We start from the raw sequence: 24680 nt of genomic DNA on the forward strand, positions 1-24680 counted from the left end.
AAAGGCTCCAAATTGAAAGGACAGCAGTTATGAAACCAGGGAGGGCTAAGGAGTAGTTAGGGTGAGAAAAAGAAATCATAAACATTTTCAGTCAGACCTCATTAATAAGAAGTGTTAATTCTTCTTGCCCTTTGCATAGCCAGGGCAGTCACACTACTGCTGATTTTCTGCTATGTGTTAATATTTAAATCCAATCAAAACAGAACTTAGCATAGGGTGCAATCATATGCATCAGCTTTCATGATGATGGTAGGTTTTGGGACTTCATAGATCTAAAGTTTAAGCTTTAAACAATGTCAGGAGAGAGCAGGTTGCAGTTGGACTAAAGGCTTCTAACTAGGGTCCAGCACCCAATGAGAATAGATCCAGAATGGACAGTACCTATGTCATTTCTACCCAAACACCTTTTATTACTAGCATGTTCTCCTGAGCAAACACCAGACTGGTCCTACCACAAGTTAGAGCTGACATCGAACTGCTTTGACTTGCATCTGTTTGCCATGATCCCAGGAGGCTGCTCCCACCAATATGCTCCCACCTCATTTCCCCCAAGAATGTTTCCCATACCGGATGGCAGGAGGAGGAGATCCACAGCATGTGCTTTCTAGAAATGTCAGTCCCAAACCAAGGACCCAGTACATCTCAGTGTTAAGCCAGTTCTCCGGGTCTTTTGTGCCCAAAGAAAGAGGGATGACCAGTGATACCACGGCTACATCAAAGATCAAAGTAGAAAATTGCCTTTAATTTCTCTATCAAGCTTCTACTAAGCTCCCTGCCAAAGAATTCAGTGGATCATGCCTGGAGTGTTGAACAAACCGTAAAATCTGGAACTAGCAAATGGAAATTATAAATATTTATGGTTATTATGCTATGAAGGAGCAGAAGCTGCTCTGCTCAACTAGAATATACCAGATAATAGAACCATGGCATGCCTACTTTAACAGATATTTTGATAATAAATATTGATATTAAAAAGACATCCAAAATAATGAATTTATATAAAGTTGCTAATGCCCACTATTAGATGTTGTTAAAGTGATTGGAGCAAACAGAAGCAGATGCCTGTCTGCATATGTCCAATATTAATACCCAGGATTTAATACCTACATCTAGTTTATTCAAAGAGATATCTTTGTTTCAAATAATTGCAAGCTCTTTTATTGTCTGGTTTTTGCTTTCTTGAATTGCAATCAGAACAAGATCTGAGTGTGTATCTGTTTTTTCAGGTTTGTTTTTCTTTTAATGTTATTATTTAGTAATTCAGCTGAGATGGCTTGAAATTAAATTTAACTAAAATTACATTAAAGTGGAACAACAATCACTAGACAGTATAAAAAAAAAAGAGTTGGTTTTGCCTGAATAAACCAATTAGAGCTGCCTATTGAGATTAAGAGGAACTAAACAGATCTCTGGCATAAATGTTGTCTCTGCTTACTTTAAATGGGGCCCATGAATTTACCCTGTTAGGATATACTATAGGATGGTTCAATGGGGAGTAGAACAGGGAATCATAAGCTTTGTAATGAAGGTGACATCAGAAGAAAAACATTGCCTGTGGACCCTGTTCTCTACAGATCATGGGAACCACAGTCCTCAGTTCTTGTAACAGAAAATGAATGTCCAGAGGAGAGCAACAAAGCTGGTGAGGGGTCTGGAGCACAAGTCTTACGAGGAATGGCTGAGAGAACTGAGATTGTTTAGTCTGGAGAAGAGGAGGCTGGGGGGGTAGACCTTATCACCCTCTACAGCTACCTGAAAGGAGGTTGTAGCAAGGCGGATGTTGGTCTCTTCTCCCAGGTAACAGGTGGTAGGACAAGGGGAAATGGCCTCAAGTTGCAGCAGGGCAGGTTTAGATTAGAAATGAGGAAAAATTTTTTCACTGAAAGTGTTGTCAAGCATTGGAATGGGCTGCCCAGGGAAGTGGTTGAGTCCCCATCCCTGGAGGTATTTAAAAGATGGGTAGACGAGGTGCTTAGGGACATGGTTTAGTGGTGGGATGGCAAGGTTAGGTTAACGGTTGGACTTGATGATATGAAAGGTCTTTTCCAACCTAAATGATTCTATGATTCTATGAATTACACCCCATTCACAGCTACCTCATGTTTACAAGAAAATAAAACATTGACTAACTTAATTTAAAGCAGGTCACACCCTCTGCCTATTTTTAATAATTTCAACAGCAAGAAGGCGTGCTCTCCTTGGTCATCAGCCATATTGGAGTGTATGCTTACAGAAGGCTGATCTAGATACAAATCCTATTTTCCTTGTCTTTATCACAGCATGCCGGGTTTAGCCTCTAAATGTGCATTTTTTCCTTCTTTATTTCCTCATTGTTGTCTTTTTAAAGCACCTTTTAAATATTGAGCAGTGTGAAGTAATTGCCATAAAAGCGCAACTTATTACTGGGTAGCTGAAATCGGATGTTTCTTCACTGGTTCAGTGCAGCAAATTGCCAAACCAGCCCTGTTCAGATGAACAATTCTCTATGACTCCCTGGGGTTTGTTACAGTGAAGCTAGACTGCACTGGGAAAGTACTGACAGATTTTTTACTTCTTTTCGTGCAATTAAAAAAAATGGAAACAAAGTGAACGAGCGCCACACGATCCCCTGCTCTCTCCAGAGAGCATCCCACAGAATGTGCTGCAGATAACTGGTGGCCCACAGAGCACAACTGAGGAGCTGCTGGAAGAGAGGTGGTTTTGTAATGAGCCTGTCTGGCTTGCAAGTGAGTTAAATGTGCATTTCAAAGAGCATTTTGCTACCGCATATTTTACTTTCCGTACAAAACTCACATAGACTTTTCTTCAGTCAAAGTTTCAGCACTTAAGAATACTTGTAAAATCATGATAATCCACATGTGTTTCACATTCGACCAAGCCACAGAATCACTTCACAGCACCTTGGAAGTAATGCCCAGGCCATCTAAAGAAGCAGCATGTTGATGTTTCTTAAATCAGGACATTAAACTGAAAAAGTACAATAGGCCTTTTTATCATTAATATTGATTTAAATATTGTAAGACATAATGGTATTCAATCTGGGTTTTAATTCTTTTTTTTTAAATTTGCTTTCTTATTTGTAAACTATTTTTTAGACTATACAACTTCATAATCTGATTTACTTTTTATGGAAATTATGGGATGCATTATGCAGACAAGAAAAAAGGAGTAGTTAGACAGAAAGTATAGGCAGGAACTTTCAATGTCCTGGACACAGAGATAGCCACTCCTCTCCGAATAGGCTTCGCAGTGTACATTTGTTTGAACAGTACTTTTCCAAGAACAGCCCTTTTTGATAAAGAAACTACCCTTAAATTCAGAAGAATTTTGGATTTTTCTACTTTCTTTTTCCTTTCAGCTCTTTTTTTTAAAAAAAATGAAAACTTATTTTCCCCAGAATTTTTTTAACCACTGCAGTGATCCATAATCAAGCAATCAAGCTTCTGCAGCTCTCAAGGTGAACTGACTGGAGTAACATTGAGAAATCTGATGCTTTATGAGACCTGTTTTTTGCTTTCAGATATACAACGTGCACACTTGATAAGCATGCCCCCTTTACTACACTGTTCCTTGAATGCAAATCTCTAATTTTTCTTCAGTCTCAGATAACACCCAGAAGTAACAGTCAGAAGAACTACTGGAAAGGTGAGGCTCTATAATAAAATTCACTGTAAGTAAGCCACATACACAACAGGAATGGGATGATTTTTAAAAGGCATAAAGATAATCCAACAAATATACATAAGAAAATGTATTATTTTGCTATCAGATGCAGGTGAAAATACTTTCTCTTTCTTATACCTTTTTCTTGATAAATCAAACCAACAGAATATCTCAGTGTTTTTTATTCTTAATTGGGTACAGTATAGCTAGTGTGGGGTGGTTTTTATTTTATTCTGTTGCTTGGAGTATCTGTCCTTCTTCACTATTTATCATCACAGGCATTTATATCTATATAAATAAAAGCCTAATGCAGGATCAAATTGCGAAAATTAAATGGATTTCACACAAGTGCTAAAGAAAATGTGTGGAACAGTGAACATTGAATCAGATTCATGATGAATAAACTGATGCACACTAAGGACACTGAATTCTATTTCGGACTGAAAATACTGTGCAGAGTATTATATATGTATATGTATGTATATATGCAACTTTAAGACTGCCAAATTATAGCTAAATTCTTATAGCCAGATCATTATTATTTTTAGCAATATATGTTCCTAAATATGGCATGATATCAAATTAGTCAGGCTATTCAAGCAAATGTAATGAAACCATCTACCTTTAGGAAGAACTACTTTCTAATTATAAAAAAGAAATGTCATTAAAATCAGCGACGCTGAAATATTCGCTTTTAACCGCAGAAAAATTAGAATGATTTACCTTGCTTCATTCAAAGTTGTTTTCCCAGCTGTGTACTTAACTATGTTTATGTCATGTTTATTTTAGTAGAAGAAAGATTAATTTTTTAGGCATTAGTACAACAAACAGTTTAGACTTAAAGGGCTTCTGTTTAAAAAAGACAGGAGTTACAACTACAGGACCTACAGGCATACCAAAATGGTCTGAGGGTGGTGTCCCGATGTAAGGATTGTAATGTACTGAATAAGCTTATAAAACATCAGATGTACATGTGACAGAAATTTGTCTGTTGAATCAGAGTCCTTTAAAAGAAGAGATCTAACCAGATCTGAAAGCTAATGTAAGCTACATTCAGTTTTAAAATAAAAGCATTCTTAATAGTGAGAGTAATTTATTAATGAAACAAAATAATTATAATACATTTGAAGGTTTTGCATTTTTATTTTAGGGTGATAAGATTAAATAAGGTACTGTTTTAAAAGAAAAACAGGGATCATGACTTATTTTTTGCTCTCTTTTATTCTTTTATTTTTAGGATGACTGAAAAAAGGACCACCTCATCTCATTTCAGCTGCCTACAAGCTAGAAGTCTACTCTAGTCTCATTTCTTAGGCTCCCTTTATAGTTAGCATCACCTTTAGAAGGAGATTCACCTTCCCTCTTCTGAAGAAATCATTGTTGCTTTCAGACAAAGCCACAGTGCAATCCTGGGCCATAACATCAATAAGCGAGGTTCTGCAATCTGCGATCCCCTGCCTAAAAAATGAAGTCATTTACATCTGCCAAAGCCAAGTTTTCGTTTTCCTAGCCATTTGGCCATTTTCTTCTTTACTCATCCACTTAGACTATGGTTCCCTCTCATGTCTTAAGCACCAACTCCCTCCAGAAGTTCAATAACATGCAAATGACTGCAAGGAGGAGTGGCAGCATGGGGTCATTGGCCATTACGTAGGCTCAATGATATCAATGGACCTCATGCTGTCAATAGTGTTTTGGGTATGTCCATCATGCAGTATAAACTATTCCATATTCTTAAAAGACAAGCTTCCTGATCTTGCTCTTCCAGTTTAGAACAATACATCTGAACAAGGTAGCAAGATTTGCCATTTGCATTTTTGCAAGATTTGCGTTATAAACAGGAGCATGCATTTAATAACACAGTAATTGCCTTTTTTATTTTTCTTTCAGTTTACTTCTTTGAGGCCACTTGTCATATCTTGAGTACTAATAAGAATGCCAAGAATCTTCATATTATCCAGTCAAAGCCAATTGATGAACTCCTTGAGAAAAACAACCTATGATAAAACGCCAACGTAAATAAAATATCTTGCACCTTCTAACATACAGTTTTCACAGATAACTTTATTTGGCTAATTCAGCTTTTTATTCATGAAGTCTTTAGGAACAAATATTGCTCCCTGTGACTAACTGTAGAGCGGCCAAGAGATGAAGGTGCTTGTAGTATCACAGACAATGAACGCAAAGATCAGCATGAGCAAGAATATATATAAAATAGAAAAGTGATGCGCTGTAGAATACAGCATGAGACAGCTTGTCAGACACTTTTATGATCTCTAAATGGATGGTAGATATTAGCATGGTAGATGTTTACTGAATGACAGAGATGCAATGCCTTCAAAGTAATAAAATGTAAGAATTATTTCTTAGCTGTCATTTAAAACAGAAAAATGAAATTAAGTGGATAAAAATTGTGTCAATGACTGTATCGAAATAATTCAGCCAGCAATTTTTCCTCAGGGGTGAGAAGAGATTAAATGACTGTCACTTAATCAATGTCAAGTGTGTATAGTGCTATATAGAAGTGGGAGAAAAGTTAACACTTCCAGGCAGTTTTTTAATCAATGATTAACAGAGATTAGGATATGCCACTATGTAAGACACATTAAACACCTTCTATGGACAGTTTTATTCTTTAGAAATTCCTGTTTCTAAATGGGAATCATATGGAGCTCTTCCACTTTGGGAAGTCAAGACAAAGTAGGAGTTAGGTATAAATCCACACTGACTTCCTTAGCCAGGTATGTTCCAAAGTGTTGAAAATCTAGAAATATCTAATTTCATCCTATTACCAGCCTAAGGACAATGTAGGTTTACTTTCTTCAAGTGCTGAGAAGTCAAATTTTAGGTGAAAGAGCTAAGTTTTATAAAAATGCTTCTACAGAGGGAGCTGATATGAAGGAATTCTTATGTTGTCAGTTGATACCTTTAGCATATGGTCATATGCTATTTTCCCCAAATTGACAAGCTCTCACAATAAACATTGTCTCCCTCAATGGAACCAGACAGAAAAACCATACAAAGGGACTGTACCTCTTAAAAAAAAAAAAAAAGGATTATGTATAATTTCAGTAAGGATGTATAGGTTCTTGCTACTTTATGAGAAAGGCTATTTATTTATAGATAGATTTCTTAAGAACATTAAGAGATTTCTTAAGAATATTATTAGAGGTTGTTTGTTTGTTTATCTGTTAAATTATAGAGCAGACCATAAGTATTTATAGACAGAGGCACTGAAAACAACCAGTTTCTGGCAGACACGATGTGACTGAACATACTGCATGAAGAGTGGCAATATTAATCTTCGCTGTTTAATACAGCAACCCAAAGAGGCCATCTGCCTGTCATTTGCAAGCGTTTTATAAAACCTACTGAAGCATAGATGTGGATGGCTTGTTGGAGCTGTGATAAGAGCCAGGAAAAAAAGTCATGTGTATTAATTATACTCATTCCTAATTGCTCATCCTTTAGGAAATAAACAATACTGTTTCTACTGAACATGAAATAAAAATGTTTAAAAATGCAGATGGGTGTGTGGGCTTAATCAGTTGCTTACAGAATGCTTGGAGATGTTCAAGCCTGACATGTGAATCCCTTATCCAATTATGTGTTCTTCCTGCTCTTGGCTTATGGTAATAAAAAAAATATTAAAAAAAAAAACAACCAGAAAAAATTGTTACTTGATATGAATACTTCATTAGTAATAAAAGACAAAACAGGCAGAAAGATTTACAAAGAATGATGTTTTATTAAGCAAGGCCAGCCTGATTCTTGCAGCCTGACTCGTCACTTGGGCAGGATGAAGAGCAGCAGAGCTAAGCACACAATACTGGTTCACTGGGATCACTAATGAAAAAGGAAGTACTCAGAGAGAAAAGAAAAATCAAGCCAAAAGGAGGGCCAGTGTTCATGAGTCACATTAGCTCTTTGCTCCCCGCAATTGTCTGCTGAACAAATTTCAGGTCTGCATAAATACAAGGCGGAACTATATAAAGATGCTTGCACTCCTAATCCCAAATGTATTCTTTTGCTCTTGAACTCTGAGTCTTTGTCATTTCCATTATATTACACTTATTCTCTTTTATAGGCAACTAGCTCCCTTTCAGTGAACAACGTGGGGTAATTAGCAGTACTGTCAAATTTATGTCTAACAGGGACTTTAATTACCATAGAGGAGGCCTAGTTTCTTTAGCAGGCAACCAGTCTGGGACACACTGTTGTGATCCAAGTCTTCTAACACTTCATTATCAGGTTCATATTATAGAAAGGAAAATGGTCCTAAACCTCATATCTCAACTGATTTCTGTTGCATTGATTTCTATTTCTTTTTTACAGTATCACAATCCCTCTTAAGCTGAATGAATGTGGTCAAAATTACCTGTCTTTTTACCTGTTTTCTGAAAGGATGCGTCTACATTAGGTAGCTTCTTCCAGGGCCAGACAGATCTGTAGCCAACTAGTTGCAATCAGACCACTAGAAGACATACCAGAGATTAAGATGATTATAGCTTCCCCTTTCTCTCCTACTAGCATTACTCAGCACCACTTGTGCCTGACAACCCCATTCACAGCACGCCTGGCTCAATCCCCAAATCAGACATTTTTTCTTAATTAATTGATGACAGTTCACAATATGTTTTCTACTATTCTGGTCTCGTCTCTCATTATCAGAAGGGGGTTTGGTTGGCTTTTGATCCAGAGAAGCAGGTTTTACTTTAGTCTGTTGCATTTGCAAATAGGACCCATTGTTGGAAATAGTCTTGCAGAATATTATCTGTGTGGAAGATTGTATTTCACAGTGGTGGCCAAAGGCTCAGACACTGCCTGGCAATTACAGTTCTGCAGCACTCTCAGATGGAGGTAAACTATTTTAAAGGTGATTAAGAGTATGTATATGTGATTATATTAAGGCACTTAACATGTTCCTGTTGATCCATAAATGAGTATGTGCATGTTCTTCGTTGATCCAATGGCAAGGTAAAACACATTATTTCAACATATGCTCATTTTACTATGTAAGACACTTTTAAAAATGTATGAAGTACCCAAAACTACATTCAGTCTTTCTTCAGCGTGAATATCCCAAAACAAAGCAACCCACTTCTAAGTTACTACCCACAGCATGGTGGCTAGTTCCTTCCCAGTTTAATTTAAAGGTTTCCAACCTCTAAGCTCATCACAGACAGTAGATATTATAAGGCAAGTCTTTTGGACCACTCCCAGAAACAGATTAAAAGAGATGGCCCCACCTAGGATAGAGCCATGCCATTGAAGTACAGCATACAGTGGGTTTCAGACCGCAAGCTTTCAGGACTGGACTACATGCTCGATATCACAAAGCTGGAGATCAAGTATGCAAAAGCTCCTATAACCATGGAGAATCTGATGGCTCCTGCACTCCTGTTAATGGTGGTCTCCCTTTCTGACAACTTTAAAGCTTTCTAATGAGATAAATGTTTCTGGAAAATGTTCTGAGAGATGAAATTATAACCTATTGTTCCACATGATTCACTTCCCATGGCATTTTCCTAGGCAAACAGAAATGTAAGGTATTTTAGAGACCTTCAGGACATAGGATGATAAACCACACCAAATTTCAAGAAAAAAAAAAAAGTCCCTTTGATCAAAACCAACATTCATAGCACCTATATCGGAAGCTGAGACACTCTGCATACAAGGCAGGTAGTCTAAAAATATTACAAGATGAACAATGTTGAAATGTACACTATTTTTACTTCCAGCTCATTCAAGTCTTCCATTGCTATTAATAAACTGAGCAAAACATTTCTAATTTATTTCTTTTCCCAGTAGACAATACAGCCTAATTATTTATTGTATACATAGCAATGTATGTAATACCTGACACACATTGCTTAACAACTTTTCAAATTCTAAAACAAATACATGAGAGTCTACACTTGCATGTATTCAGAGTCTACATCAATGTAGATCATGCATTAGTGTACAATTAAGACAAGATTTTGATTCTAAAGGTTAAATTTCACCATTCCTCCTCTTAACTGTGTCACCGTTAAGTAGTAAAAATAGAAAGATATCAGGTGACAAGTCTTGACTAATTTTCCTGAGAAAGATTATAAAACGAAGAAAGCTGGTTTTCTTAAGGGAGAGGATTTGTGTTTTAGCTGAGTATCTCATTCATTTTGAACAGATCTTCTGAAACTTTTACTTCACCTGTCTTTCCACTCTTAATAGCACTTTCTATGGCAAATGTGATTGAATTCTGTCAGTGTTCTCCTCTCTCCCTAAAGCTCAGGGCACTGAACTCTTTTGAGAGGCCCACTGTCTTCCTTTTCCCCTAAAAAGGAAAAAAAAAAAGTTTCTCCTGATGCAAAGACACTCTCAACATAAGGGCTACTTCACCTATGATCAAGAATATGTTAGAATATTTTCTGACAAGAGGTTTAGCAGATTTTCCACCCCATTTTATTATTGCAAAGGCAGGGGAAGGGAGCTTTCAGTTTGCAGATGGAAAAAAGCTCAGTTTTTAGCTCCTACTTTTCCCTTGTAGGGGTTTTGCCTGAACAGCTTTCATTTTCTGCTCAGCTCTGTATTTTCCCTCAAAATTGGCTTTCCAGCCCTACCTTTAACAACTATAGAGTAATAGTTACCAGCTTTCTCATAATGTATCTCACTTCCCATGCTTTCTCTTCTTACTTACTCTCTCTCTCATTCCTCATTCCCAGGCTCACAGCTTGGACTCCAGCCCAAACCATTTTGGTCCAGATCAGAGTTATCCTTCCACAGTGTGTACAAAAGGCAGAGAGAGTGGGGCAGAAGAAATCCTGCAGCATTCACTGTATGCTGCAGAGTCTTGCTCTGCTTGTCATTCAGCATGTATGTACAGAAAAGCCTAACTGGTGGAAGGACTACTTTCATATTCTCGTTGAAAGAACCCCTGGAGATATCTCTGCAGAAGCTTCCTTCTCTGGAAGGTGGAGACACACCTCTGACACATATAGAGTGTCTCCAGGAAGAAAAAAACCAGAAACCTAGGGAAAAAGACATAAACATTTCAAAATCCCATGTACTACGGTGTTCAGTTCCCAGCACAGAAATGCTCCATTGGCAAGAACATTATAGATGTTCAAGCATTTTGGTTTTGATTTAATGGGCAATTCGAAATACTTTTTGTTGATCAAATTTTTTCTCTGAAAGTTCAAATGTTTACAATTGCAAACAGATTTAAACATTTCTTCAGAAAGAGGTAACATAAACTTTTTAGTACTTTCATTCTTTTCATATAGAGCTACTACCATTCATGCTGCAGTAAGCACATAGCTTTAGCCAACCGAAAATTGCTGACATTTTTGGTATGTAATCCCGGAAAAACTGTCTGCTCATGGCTTGGACAGGTGAACTCTTTGCTGGATAAAAAAACTGGCTGGATGGATGGGCCCAAAGAGTTGTGGTGAATGGAGTTAAATCCAGCTGGCAGCCGGTCACAAGTGGTGTTCCCAGGACTCAGTACAGGGGCCAGTTCTATTTAATATCTTTATCAATGATCTGGATGAGGGGATTGAGTGCACCCTCAGTAAGTTTGCAGATGACACCAAGTTGGGCAGGAGTGTTGATCTGCTTGAGGGTAGGAAGGCTCTGCAGAGGAATTTTGGCAGGCTGGATTGATGGGCCAAGGCCAAGTGCTGGGTCCTGCACTTGGGTCACCACAGCCTCATGAAACACTACAGGCTTGGAGAAGAGTGGCTGGAAAGCTGCCTGGCAGAAAAGGACCTGGGTGTGTTGGTCAACAGCCAGCTGAATATGAGCCATCAGTGTGCCCAGGTGGCCCAGAAGGCCAACAGTATCCTGGCTTGGACCAGAAATAGTGTGGCCAGTAGGATAAGGGAAGTGATTGTCCCCCCATGCTCAGCACTGGTGAGGCCGTGTCTCAAATACTGTGTTCAGTTATGGGCCCCTCACTACAAGAAAGACATTGAGATGCTGGAGCATGTCCAAAGAAGAGCAATGAAGCTAGTGAAGGGTCTAGAGCACAAGTCTTATGAGGAGTGGCTGAGGGAACTGGGGGTGTTTAGCCTGAAGAAGAGGAGGGTAACCTTATGATTCTCTACAACTACCTGAAAGGAGGGTGTAGCCAGGTCGGTGTTGGCCTCTTCTCCCAAGTAACAAGCAATAGGATGAGAAGAAATGGCCTCAAGTTGCACCAGAGGAGGTTTAGATTAGACATTAGGAAAAATTTCTTCACCACAAGGGTTGTCAAGCATTGGAACGGGCTGCCCAGGGAAGTGGTTGAGTCCCCATCCCTGGAGGTATTTTAAAAGACATCTAGATGAGGTGCTTAGGGACATGGTTTAGTGGTGGACTTGGCAGTGTTAGGTTATCAGTTGGATTTGATGATCTTAAATATCTTTTCCAACCTAAACAATTCTATGATTCAATGATTCTTTGATTTCAGTTGCAAACAGCACTTTAATCACAAGTTCACTGGAATTGTTGAATGCATTACTGATACTTATCCATGACAAACATGTTGAACCATACCGTCTTCCTACTTTATGTTCAGTCAAGTCCCTCTGATGCAGCAACAAACTCATTCTCCCCAGTGGTTCATGAACTGCATACTGAATAATAAATAATACAAAAGAATGCCAAGGTCTCTACTCGGGAAATTATTTACAGAGATGCTGCAGATGCAGACGTGGCAAGAAGTCAAGCTGTGTACATACACAGTTGGATTTTCTTGTAGTGCCTTTGAAGTACTTCTTTGTGCAATCTCCCTTTTGAGTTCCCTGACAATTATACCCTTGCCTTGTCTGTATTTTTTCCATACAGATGAACATGTGCTCACTCAAAAAGCAGGCTGCCATCAAGTGTTTCTCCTGATCCAGCCAAGTCCAGCCTTAGTCAACACAACCTGCCTGTCTCTGAGCTTTAAGGCTGTAGATATTTTGGTCTGAATTCACTTTCCCAAATACCCACATGTCCAAAGAGACACCTGGCCACAACACCCTGCAGATTGGTTCCTGTCTTCTAACATATTTTAGCTTTACTATTTCTAGTCTACCACCAGCCTACTTCTGACTTATGGTTGGCTGCATAAGCTAGAAGGAAAAGAAGGACTGAGAACAACTAACAAATATTCTCTGCTTCACCCCGTAACTAATTTCCTTCTTCATTAGCAGCCCACAGCCCATAGGTGCTGGAGAGGCACTTATTCACACTCTAGAGCACACGTCCCTTACTGCAGACTCTACTTCAGGGCTCAGAGAATGAAATTTTGTGATATTCAAGCCAATCTCACAGCCTACTTTTATTCCGTACCCCTCCATCTCCTTTTTCCAGTGCACTGGCGCTTGTCTGAATCACCAGTAATTCAGTTCAGCTCACTGAAACTGCATCCTTTGGAAGCAGTGGACTTTTTCCCCCCTGGGTTAGTTTGCTGATGGTCTTGGAAGCTAACCCAGCTTTCGGAGGGCTGGACAAGCACTAGAGCCATCTGGAGGGAAGCAGTGGTGACGTAGAGCCAGATGGATGAGGAAAGGGACACCACTGTCTCTGTAAACGCAGCTGACAGGTAAGTTGGTGATAAGATGCCCTTAAAGGGCTTCTCATTCTCCTCTTGCAACTTCACCCCTTTTGGAAGTAAGAGAGGTTATAATAAAGGCTCCTTCCCAGAATATTTTATCTTCATAGAAGAGCGACATAGGAACAAAGTTTTTTTCCAGAGGAAATTGTTCACCTTGCTATCTGCATGTATTACAATATTTTGTGCATACCTAAGATACAAATGATCCTCTACTGGCCTTTGTAAAAAATCACCTTTATACTAGAATTTAAACAGAAATGGGCATTTCTAGTCAAATGAATATATGTAGTATTTTGCCAGAAATTTAATTCAATACATAATTCGATCTACAAAATCCATACCCACATTTTTAGAATAATAGTTGAAATTAAAAATGGTCCCTCACAGAGCACATGCCAAGAGACAAACTTTCAAGAGCCTCCATGCATCTTGCAGAATGCATCAGTCTTGCATCACTTAGAATGAAAACTACGCTGCCTGGCCCAATTGCTTGAACATTATTTTGTTAGACTCCTACCAGATTAAAATTGTCAGTGTTACCAATAAACTATAATGTTCCTCTACTTTTATTTAAATACGGTTTAGGTTAATTATATTTTTTATTTCAAAAATATGTTTTAAAAAATAATTTCATTATGACCTTTGTTAAAATACAATAAAATCTAAAATTCATTAATTAATAAATAGCTGTGTTTATAGCGTTAAAGAGTCATTCCCCATTTCCTGGATAGAGGGTGCTTTATGAACTTGGTACAGAATCAGTGGCAAAATACCTTTAATCTTTTATGTCAACTCTAGCTTCATAAAAATGATAAAGTTCCATGTAACTGATTAAAGAGATGAATCACACTAGTGGACAAAACACTAATATTTCTCATTTTTCCAACAAGCACCAATTTCCTTTTCTCTGCTTAACAAGCTCACATTTGGTTTCACTTCTGGGTTTTGTTCATCACATTCTTTTGTCATTATTCAGAGGGGGTTTCTACAGCACAGACAAATGTCCAAAAAGATTCCATATGGAGAATTCTCAAGAAGTTCCAGTGTGATTAGCTTAAAAAAAAAAATTAAAAAAATGTGCATTTCATTCCATGGCAAATGCAAATGTTCAAAAAACATGCCAGAAAAATGAAATTACTTTAGAAGAATTATTCTTTTGAAAACAATGTTTAGGAAACAATATTGGCATAGGTGAATGTATTGAATCAACTGCTTATTCTTTGTTCTGAAGCACATTCATAAATTTCCTTTCACCTCTTATCATAAAATGTAGCACTAAATGAAACTTAATAATTGCCATGAATCTATCTCTGTGTTATTAATATGTATATTGGAAAGATTATTAATTGCATGTGTTACTTGGAAGATACTTGCTAGCTGTTCTCTATCAATCCTCTCACATTTAACTTACTATCAAACAAACTTTAGGTCATGGCTGGATTCAATCTACTGAGAACACTGCTGAGATGTGGAAAGACCTCTAAAAAAAATTGCACAGAAGGAACTGCCAAAGTTTGAATTTATATAGCAGTTTGCAAAGAGGTAGATCAAGAAAGTGCTTGCCATATTCCAAATATAAAGTACTAAAATAAATGCCTAAAAACAGATGAGCAAAACACTGCTATGCCCTTAGTTACTACCCATCAGTCACACCAACCATAACAAATTTTAGTCATTGAAGTAGTACAAGTTTGGTGGAATTTTAAAGAAAGTTGAAAATGATAGGATATATTGCCTAATTGTCTAGAACAGGAAGTGACTAAAAAGTTAAATCATTTTTTCAGGACATTTCCTTTTTGCCCATGAATCATATTATTTTCTGAGAAAAAACAAAAGTCAAGAACGTGATAAATCTTGTATTCTTCCAGTTCAGAAATAAAAATAAGATGGAGAGGATCTATTAATTCTATATCTTCAAAAGAGTTGGCCATCTCCTGATTCAGTTAAACCATTAAGCCCAGCCAGTATTTCTTCCATATGACAGAGCAATTTAAGCACCTGATATTTTTATTGCTTTTATTACAGAAGTGAAGGGTTTCTAATTCAATAGAAAGGAAATCTAGTTTGCACGTAAGTGGATCCTAATTTCCAATCAAATGCAGCTTGCCACAACTTCCAAGTTATACATTAGTTACTTAGTAATCAAGAAATAGATCACTTACATTTTTCTATGTTGAAAGCATTTATAAATACATGTAACACTGTAACAGTTGTTCAACTTAAAAGAGATTTTATCTTTTGTATGTCAAGGTGAATCTTCAAGTCTAAAGGTTAAATTTAACTGAAAGTCAGAATTCAAATGAGTTATATTGGGAATGCTATTATACAGAACCTTAATTGAAATGTAAATATGCAAAAAATGTTAAAAACAAATACTTAATTTAAGTTTTCCTGATCACTGATTTAAATTGTGACCTATGATCAGTGAATTAAATTGCTTAGATTAAATTTCATTAACAGGCATAAGGCAGGCAAAGGCTGAAGTATGTGTTGTGATAATGGCGAACTTATCACTAGACCAGATCTGAAAGTGAAACAATCAGACTTTTCTCAGAAAATCCAAGTATTGAACTGCTATTGTGTAAATACTAGACATGATCCTCAAATTGAATAAAAAAATCCTTTTCTTCACTTTTGAATAAAAATATTGGCTTTCCAAACAAGTAATCAAATAAATTAAATAATTAAGAAACTGTGTTTTCATTTCCAGTTGCAATGTTGATAACACTGTAAAAATACAAATTAATTATTCTTTTGGTCATGGATTAGTTAAAAAGTGCCCTACAATCTTCTGGACTTCAATGTCAGTAGGTTATCAAATGCTCCAGTTTGTTGGAGATTAAACTAGTGACATCAACCATAGCCTTTTTCTAATTACACAAATAATGTAAGCAGTAAAGCCCTGGATTACACTTCTTCCTAAAAGTAAGCAATCTGCTGTTCTAATTCTGGCTTGCACTAAGCTTGAATCAAATTATATGCATGTTAGACATATCCAGGATAAACATACAATTTGAGAATCAAAATAATTTCTCGCAGTTGCATGTTACACTGTTTTTCAGAAAGATTCCATCTCAGGAATGTTTATTACTCCTAAGAAAAGCTAGATCAATTTTTAATTAATCATAAAACAGAAATAGCTTTTTTATTTATTACAGGCAGAAAGGCTTTTTTTTTCCTACTCAAACACACTCAACCTTGAAGCTAAATTCCTAATGCTTACTGATGGCTTACTGAGTCATGTGTTGGCGTAATGCAGCAGAAAAGCATAATAATGGATTTTGACATGGGTTTTCATCAGGGTCATGCTGAATTCTTACCATCATGGAAGGCCTTCATCTTCCATGCCTATCTGTAAAATGCATATGTCAAAGACATAACTGGAGCTAATGACTCAAAAAGAAACCCTACCAAATTGAGATGAAAGAAAAAACCACAGCGGTTACTATGGGTAGGATGAGTAAATACTGAAACAAACTATCATGGGAAGTGGTGGACATTCCATTTCTTACTACTGATAAATTGTGCCCAAATACATTGCTGGAAAACACATCTTACAAGTAATTGTTATTGCAGGGATACCTGTATGAATCTCTCTACTTGTTTACACAAACATCACAAGAAGGCATCGCGTTGCTTTCTTTCCTTGAAGTGAACGCAGTAAAGAAATAGTTAAGTGTTGAGTGTCACAGAGATGATCCTGCAGCTGGTTCTGCCCCTTTTAAGTCAAATGGTTTTCATTTATGTCACCATATTTGTGCATGCCTGTGGTTTTGGAAATTTAGTACTGATTGATGATAATTTTGATGATGGTAAATATTAGTTTTAAATTTGGGAAATTAACATTTGATTAGTAGATATTTAAAAGGAAATCAAGGCTTCCTAAAAAGAATGTTTACCTGGCATTAAAGAGGAGGCCTGTTGTTTTCATTTCTGTGCAAATCTCATTTAAGACATTTAGTTATAACTCATTTCAGTGCAGAACAGAGACACCAAGAGACACTACTCAGGAAGAAGATGGTACTAGTTTTTGTGATGTATTCAGCCTTCACTTTCCAGAATCTTCACCTCTTAATTCATATAAAATTACTTAGATCACTTTATTAACCTTCAATGAAAGAATTGGCATTGCAACATGGCACACATGATTCAGAAAGCTCTTTAGAAGTTACATTTCCCAGTTCAAAGTAAAAGCAACTATTACATAAATCTAGGGGGAAATGGTGAGAAAAAAGGTAATAAATGTGTATACTTCTGGTTTTCCCATTTACCTGAGGTCATTTAGAAAGTCTGCCCTTATCTGTTTCTGTTCTTCATACAATTCACTTGTGAAATTACAATAGTCATAGGACCCATCTTCATAAAGCTCTTGCAAATCCATGCATAGATATTGACATGTAAGAGCTAAGCAATATCACTGTTATACTGTTCTTCAACTAACTGGTGAAAGGAACAAATGCTGAGCTATGCAAATCAAACAGCATTTAAGAAAAATTAAACTCATTCTTTTCTCATCCCTTCATCCTGAAAAGTTCCGAAACTACACTGAATGGTCCCAAGGTGCCTGGCACAAAATACGGTACTTGCAAAGCACTTTGCCCTCTCTGACTGCCCATGAAAAAGTGTCATGGTTTAACTCCAGCCAGCAACTAAGCACCACACAGCTGCTTGCTCACTCATGGGGAAGATGGGGATGACAATCAGAAAAGTAAAAGTGAGAATGCTCGTAGGCTGAGATAAAGGCAGTTTAATAGGTAAAGCAAAAGCTGTGCATGCAAGCAAAGCAAAACAAGTGTCCTGGTTTCGGCTGGGATAGAGTTAATTTTCTTCATAGTAGTTAGCATAGTGCTGTGTTTTGGATTTAGTACCAGAAGAATGTTGATAACACACTGATGTTTTCAGCTGTTGCCAAGTAGTGCTCAGACTACTCAAGGACTTTTTTGAGATTCTCCTGCTCGGCCAGGTGCATAACAAGCTGGGAGTACAGCACAGCTAGGACAGCTAACCCAAACTGACCAAAGGGCTATTCCATACCATATAACGTCATGCTCGGGGGGGAGTTAGTTGGTCGGTCGGTCGCGGGGAGACTGCTCGCGGCTCGGGGACTGCTCGCGGCTCGGGACGGGCTGGGCATCGGTCGGCGGGTGGTGAGCAATTGCAATGTGCATCATTCGTTTTGTATATTCTGTATATTCTGTTATCATTCTCATTATTACTATTATTATTATTTTCTCTTACTAAACTGTCTTTATCTCAGCCCTCGGCTCTAACCTTTTATTTTCTTTCCGATTCTCTCCTCCACCCCACTGAGGGAGGGGGGAGTGAGCGAGCGGCTGCGTGGTGCTGAGTTGCCAGCCGGGTTAAACCACGACAACAAGGAATTCATTCACTGCTTCCCATGGGTAGGCAGGTGTTCAGCCATCTTCAGGAAAGCAGGGCTCCATCACGTGTAACGGTTACTTGGGAAGACACACGCCATCACTCTGAACAACCCCTCCTTCCTTCTTCCACCTACAAACTGAGCAAGATGTCATATGGTATGGGATATCCCTTGGTCAGTTGGGGTCAGCTGTCCAGGCTGTACCCCCTCCAAACTTCTTGTGCACCCCCAGCCTACTTGCTGGTGGGGTGGGGGGAGGAGCAGAAAAGGCCTTGACTCTGTGTAAGCACTGCTCAGCAGTAACGAAAACATCCCCATGTTATCAACACTGTTTTCAGCACAAATCCAAAACATAGCCACATATGAGATACTATGAAGAAAATGAACTCTCATCTCAGCCAAAACCAGCACAGAAAGTAGCCTAGGTTTGTCACAAAAGCGATACTTCTGTGGTATTTTCATTATGACTCGACTGTGAAGAGTTGAGAGCATTTCCCCAGCCAAGGGTTTTCAAGTTCGTTCTCTTCAGCTTTCTCCATGTTTTTTTCCTTTCCTTGGGGTGGTTGTCCCTAAAAGTGTCATTACCTGAAAGGGGATGCTTTGCATGACGGGAATGTAGATCTTCCCACCTTACTTGAACCTTGCATGGCTCCAGAGGGACTTTCCTGGCTTCACATAACTCTTCTGAAAATTGGTTGGAGGACTCTCAAAGCTGGAAATAAAGGACTTCAAAGATGAAACAAGACCATCTAATGCCACAACAATTATTTCACTACCAGAAATGATCCATCAGTCATATCTGCAATTTTTTGTGACCGTAGAGGAAAAGGCTTTTTTTTAGGTTATAAGTGCTTATAAAGCGCATAAATGTCACTGTGAATTAAGTGTTTCAGAGCAACAATTTACTGCCACACGGAGTACTAAACAGTTTGGAATGAGTGTACTGCTCTCAGGCCAAACACAAACTCCTTAAAAGCAGAACTGTGCATTCACACGAAGTCCAGCAGAGTTTCAGATCAGAGTTCAGAGTTCAGAACTGCAAGGAGGCTGCTAGAATTGTACTTAACCATAGTGGGTTGCCCACTATAAAACAGTACCATGGCTTACATTTAATATATCACTTTTAAATTACAAACAAAGTATGAAATTCTTCCAACAGAGGAATTTGTAAGGCTTTGTTTCTTATGGGTCTTGCAATGTTGTATTTCCCCCTGTAGTAGTAACTCCAGCTTCTCTCCTTGTGGTGAGCCCCCTTTGCCTGCCACAGTGCCACCCAGCTCCCCCCACAACCCTGCCCTGTCTGGCATCCTCAAAGCCCAGTGCTGGGGCTGGTTCCCAGCTTTGCTGTGCTGAATTGCGGAGCAGCATTCATCTGGTGACCGGCCAGCAACAGGCCAAAGAGAGCAGGCGACCTGCAGGTTTTCCCACTGAGAGAGTTTCTCTTACCCCACTGCAATATGCACTAAATTTTAGTAACTTAACTTAATAACAAAAGGTCTATTCATCTATGCAATTAAGACTGGACAGTGGAGCAAAACTTTGTTCTCATGAAACGGAGGTACACAGACACATGGACAGACTGATTGCATAGCCCTTATTGCCTTAGAAAACTTGATTAAAGAATCTGTGTTAATGAAACCCACACAGGGAAATCTGTATTCATCACCTTACACTTTCAAAGAGAAGCTTAGCAAGGTTGTTTTTCCCAAACTGTTTTTTGTCCACTTAGACTCTACTCTATGTGGAGGCATGGGCAAGTAGGCAAAAACCACAAATACAAAAGAAGCCTGCTATTTTGTACAATATCTGACAAATGGCTTTGTGCTGCTGATCCCACACACCAGATGGTATATTGCCATAACCAAAACTGGTGCTGACATAAATATTGTCCATACTTTCAAATTTTAATTATTCTTGGATGCAAGACATACACATTCTTTTTCATCTAGGAAGCTTTGTCATACAACTTCGAAAAAAGCAAATACCACTAATCAAAATATTGCACTAGATTTTCAAACATTCTTTATTAGTTTGTATAGCTGTGATAGGGACAAAACTAGCTTTTCCTACTTTTTTTTTTTTCTTTTGGTAATTTGGAGTGATTTTTACTTTTAAAAATGCTTTGATAACTTGCTGTGTTTTGTGATATGCTCAGGTGGATGTGAGGATAGACTGTAAAGCTGATTTCCCTGAGAACTTTGAGTTCTGCCAAGTTAAATCCTCAGTCTGAGTGGGGCAGCTATTAGGAGCAGGAGGTGGCTCTTTTACCCAGTGGTGGCACAGAGAGCCAGGCTTAGCTGAAGGAAAGCTTGGTTTGCAGTGAGATCTCCTTCCCATTAGATTAGAAACACATAAACTGGGGGAAGGGAGAGAAGACAGAGGAAAAAAGTACATTTTTGGCCGCAGCAAAAATGAGGGGAATACAGAAGAGAGCTCTGTAACTCCAGGCAGATGCCGTACACTTCATTTTATACACAGAAAATCGCTGTCAGAAAGCTGCCATCACTGCCAATATCTACATTGAAATTAACAATTTTACCCAATGTTACTAAGCAGCTTTGAGTGATTCAGAGGTTTTCTGCTCAGGAGAAAATATTTCAGTCAGATCTGCCCGGGAATGGGGATCTAGGCTTTCTCAACTTGGACAAACTGAAGTGGGACATGGAAACGGGTTGCTCAGAGAGGCTGGAACTAGGCAAGACCCCGAGAAACCCAATCTGACTTCAGAGTTGCCTCTGCTTTGAGCAGGGAGGTTGCACCTTACGACCTCCAACAGTTCCTTCCTATCTTAAGTATTCCATGATTCCCTGGCTTTTTTTGTAAACGTGTTTCAGCAGTTTCTGATTCACACTAGTTGAGACACAGTGTCCACCAGAAATAAGCTTACCTATGTCTACTTTGGTTTATAACCTTTCTCTGTGCATGTTTATGATAGTCATCAGTCACAGTATTGCCTACTATTTTTTCCATTATCATTTTCCTCTCACACCCACCTCTGGTATCTTCTGTTAACACAGGCAATACCAGTTGTTCACTTTTCCTTTTTTTCTAGATGTGTTTCAGAAATGCTTGACACTTCCTAATCAGACATCATCTGGGGAAGATAGCCAGTGTGAAATATTTTTGCTCCGACTGTGAAATTTTCACAAGGTTATAAGCAATCAAAACCAGGGGCTTACAATGGGAAGTATCCAGTGACCTCAACAAAATATGGTGTTACCAGCCCTTTCAAAATTAATCCCTTGGTTGCCGCTTAAGAACTGATATGACAAACTAATAATCTGGATGACAGTTTACATGAGAACACAGTTGCTCTCTGGCATGAAGTACCCACCAGCCATGTACTGTCAGTCCAAACCAAACTGAAAATCAAGTTTGGCTAAAATAAAATTTTTATATGCCTTCATCTATATAAAAGCTCTGAACGGGAATGTGCATGCCTCACAAGCACTGACTCGGCTCAGGTGATGTTAGCAGTTACAGGAGCTTTGCCAAATATTCCATACATATTTTTGTCTACATACCAGCTTATATTTCCTTCAAAAACAGCTGGACTATTCCTCCACAGTTATGACAAGATTCAGAAGAGTGTGAGAGAAGTAGATGACTGCTGGAAACTCACCACCAGAGGTGAATAGGCAAGGTTTGAAAACAGGGTGAATACTGACTGTATCTTCCCAGTTTCCCACCCAACAGATCTGTGGAAATGCAAAGATTAAATCATCCTGCAGCTACTGATGTCACTAACCAAACTCAGGGATAAAAAGCACAGATGACCCGATAGCCTCAGTAAAACCATTCATGCATACTACTTGAGGACATGCTTTGATGTTTGGCTGGGTCCAAGCCATGGGTCACATCACGAAACTCAGAAGCAACAAAAGGATAAAAGAAAATGTACTGGTACTGACTGTTCAAGATGAGAAAGGCAGCAATGGCCAAAGATGAAAAAGACAAAGTCATTCCAATACAAAAAAAACCAACTGACTCTCAAAATTTAGTTCTACGAGTTAGAAAAAATCCCCTCTGCATTTCAATTGCAAAAAAAAGGAGCTACTAGTGAACACAGACTCAGATTGTCACTTGGATCTTAAACTTACCATTGCCTCCCCTCTCACCAGCCTTCCTGACACCCTAATGAATACAAACATGAATACAGAAGTCAGCACTAGCAAATCCAGGGAGAGAGGTATTAATGGATTTATGTGAGGCCAAGAATAACCAGAAAAGATGCCCGAATTGTCATCTCCTCGTAAGCTTCTCCCAGTGTTTATGATCATAATTATTGTAGCAATGCCAGAAAAACAGGGAGCTATATTTAAACCCCAAAGAAGGTATTTGGAGTTCAAAACACTAATCATATTTACGTAGAAAGGGAAGGAAACCTCATAATAACATGCATATGAATTTTATTGGCTTATTTGTGTTCATTAAAAGCAGATGCTCTCTGTAGCCAAAAGAACAGGAGCTTACAGCAAGAGAAAAGCAGACTTGGCTGGTTAAAGCACAGCAGTTATTTTACCTCACCATGTGTTGTTTTTCAAGCTTCTAACAGTCAGATGTCTGCCGGAAAAACACGGTCATCTGCGAGGGCACAGGGAGTTGATCAAATAATAAAGGCTTTGTCTGATAAAAACTGATCTAGTTCTAGGGGTAAGAGAGCAAAACTTCTTCCACAGATTAAAATGGCATTTTATTTCCACTGCTTGAAATGTAGGCTTCCTATTCAAAGTATTTTACTTAATAATACAAATAAAACATTGCAGTGATTTTTTCTTCCCTTTTCTTGAACGCAGCAGTCCATACAACAATAAGCTTACAAAAAATCAGCTGAAGGCACATCAGACATTCTTCTGACATCAGAATTTGCTGCTTTATAAATCTCTTCCCTCTGGTTACTTACTGACATAAATGATAGAGATGTGTGTGTCCTGGGCAAAAAAAAAAAAAAAAGGTAACTTAGATACTACCATGATCTTAGGCAGCCTCAGATTTTGCATTTTAAATTTGCGGTAGATCTGAAAAGCCTTATAGCCAAAAATATAGTCCAAGAAAGGAAAAAAATAAGATCAGTTCAGGGAACAGTGATAATGAGGGGGTGAGTTTACCTGAATGAATAATGGATGGAGGGACGTCCGTTCTGTCCTGCATTTTTAAAGCTTTTTGAATCAGAAGACTCCAAAGTGTCATTTACCAGAAATATCCAATACTTTTTTAACTTCAGTAATACGTACCAATGTAACTCTGTTTAGCCTCTTATCAATTAGATCAGCAGTAAATGAGGCCATACTGGCTCCTAAGTGAAAGTACCTGCTGAAATCAAGGATACCATATGTACATAACCATTAACACAGCTGACTACCGTCCTCCACGCTTAAAGGCACAAATGGCAGAGACGATGCACAGGATCTCCTGCTTTTCCTTCTTCAGGGCCTGGGCACTGTAATCCTGTGCTCAGCTGTTCTGCTTCTAACATGGTGCCTCAAGTAAATGAGGCTTATGCAGACAGGCTGTCTGTCTCTGTAGCTGTCTGTCTCCCCAGGGATTTTGAGTTTCAGCCAAACTTACAGAGGAGTAGAAGTCGCAGGCATAATGGTAGACCTACAAGCTCATAAAAATAATCACCTGGGTAAAGGAGAAGTGAAGAGCAAATGCTGACTGTGGGAAGAAGAACCGAGGAAGTGAACTTTTTAGCTTTACTAGAGATTCCATCTGGACAGGACACCTAGCAGATGTTCCAGTCACCTGAAAATCCTCAACTGGAGCTTGTAATCGAGTGCAAAACTCAAAGATGAAAAAAGTTTTCTTCTTTCAGGACTTGAAAGAACTAATTGCCTTTTCAGGACATTGAAATGAGAATCAAAATGAACCAGGAGGCAGAGAGGGCCAGTCTCTACCATATGCTCTTCCATGCTCCCAAACATTTCTGCTTTACTTAACGTTACTGCAGGTGATGACTACAGCAATGGCTTGTAGAAGCTTCCAACTGCAGCAATTTTTTTTTGCACAAGACCAAAAGATGCTTCTCCATTTTATTTCCTGGTAAGTTCTAGACTCATCAAGTTTTTCCCAGCT

Source organism: Egretta garzetta, unplaced genomic scaffold (genome assembly GCF_000687185.1).
Source record: "Egretta garzetta isolate BGI_Z169 unplaced genomic scaffold, ASM68718v1 scaffold349, whole genome shotgun sequence".
NCBI classification, from domain to species: Eukaryota; Metazoa; Chordata; class Aves; order Pelecaniformes; family Ardeidae; genus Egretta; species Egretta garzetta.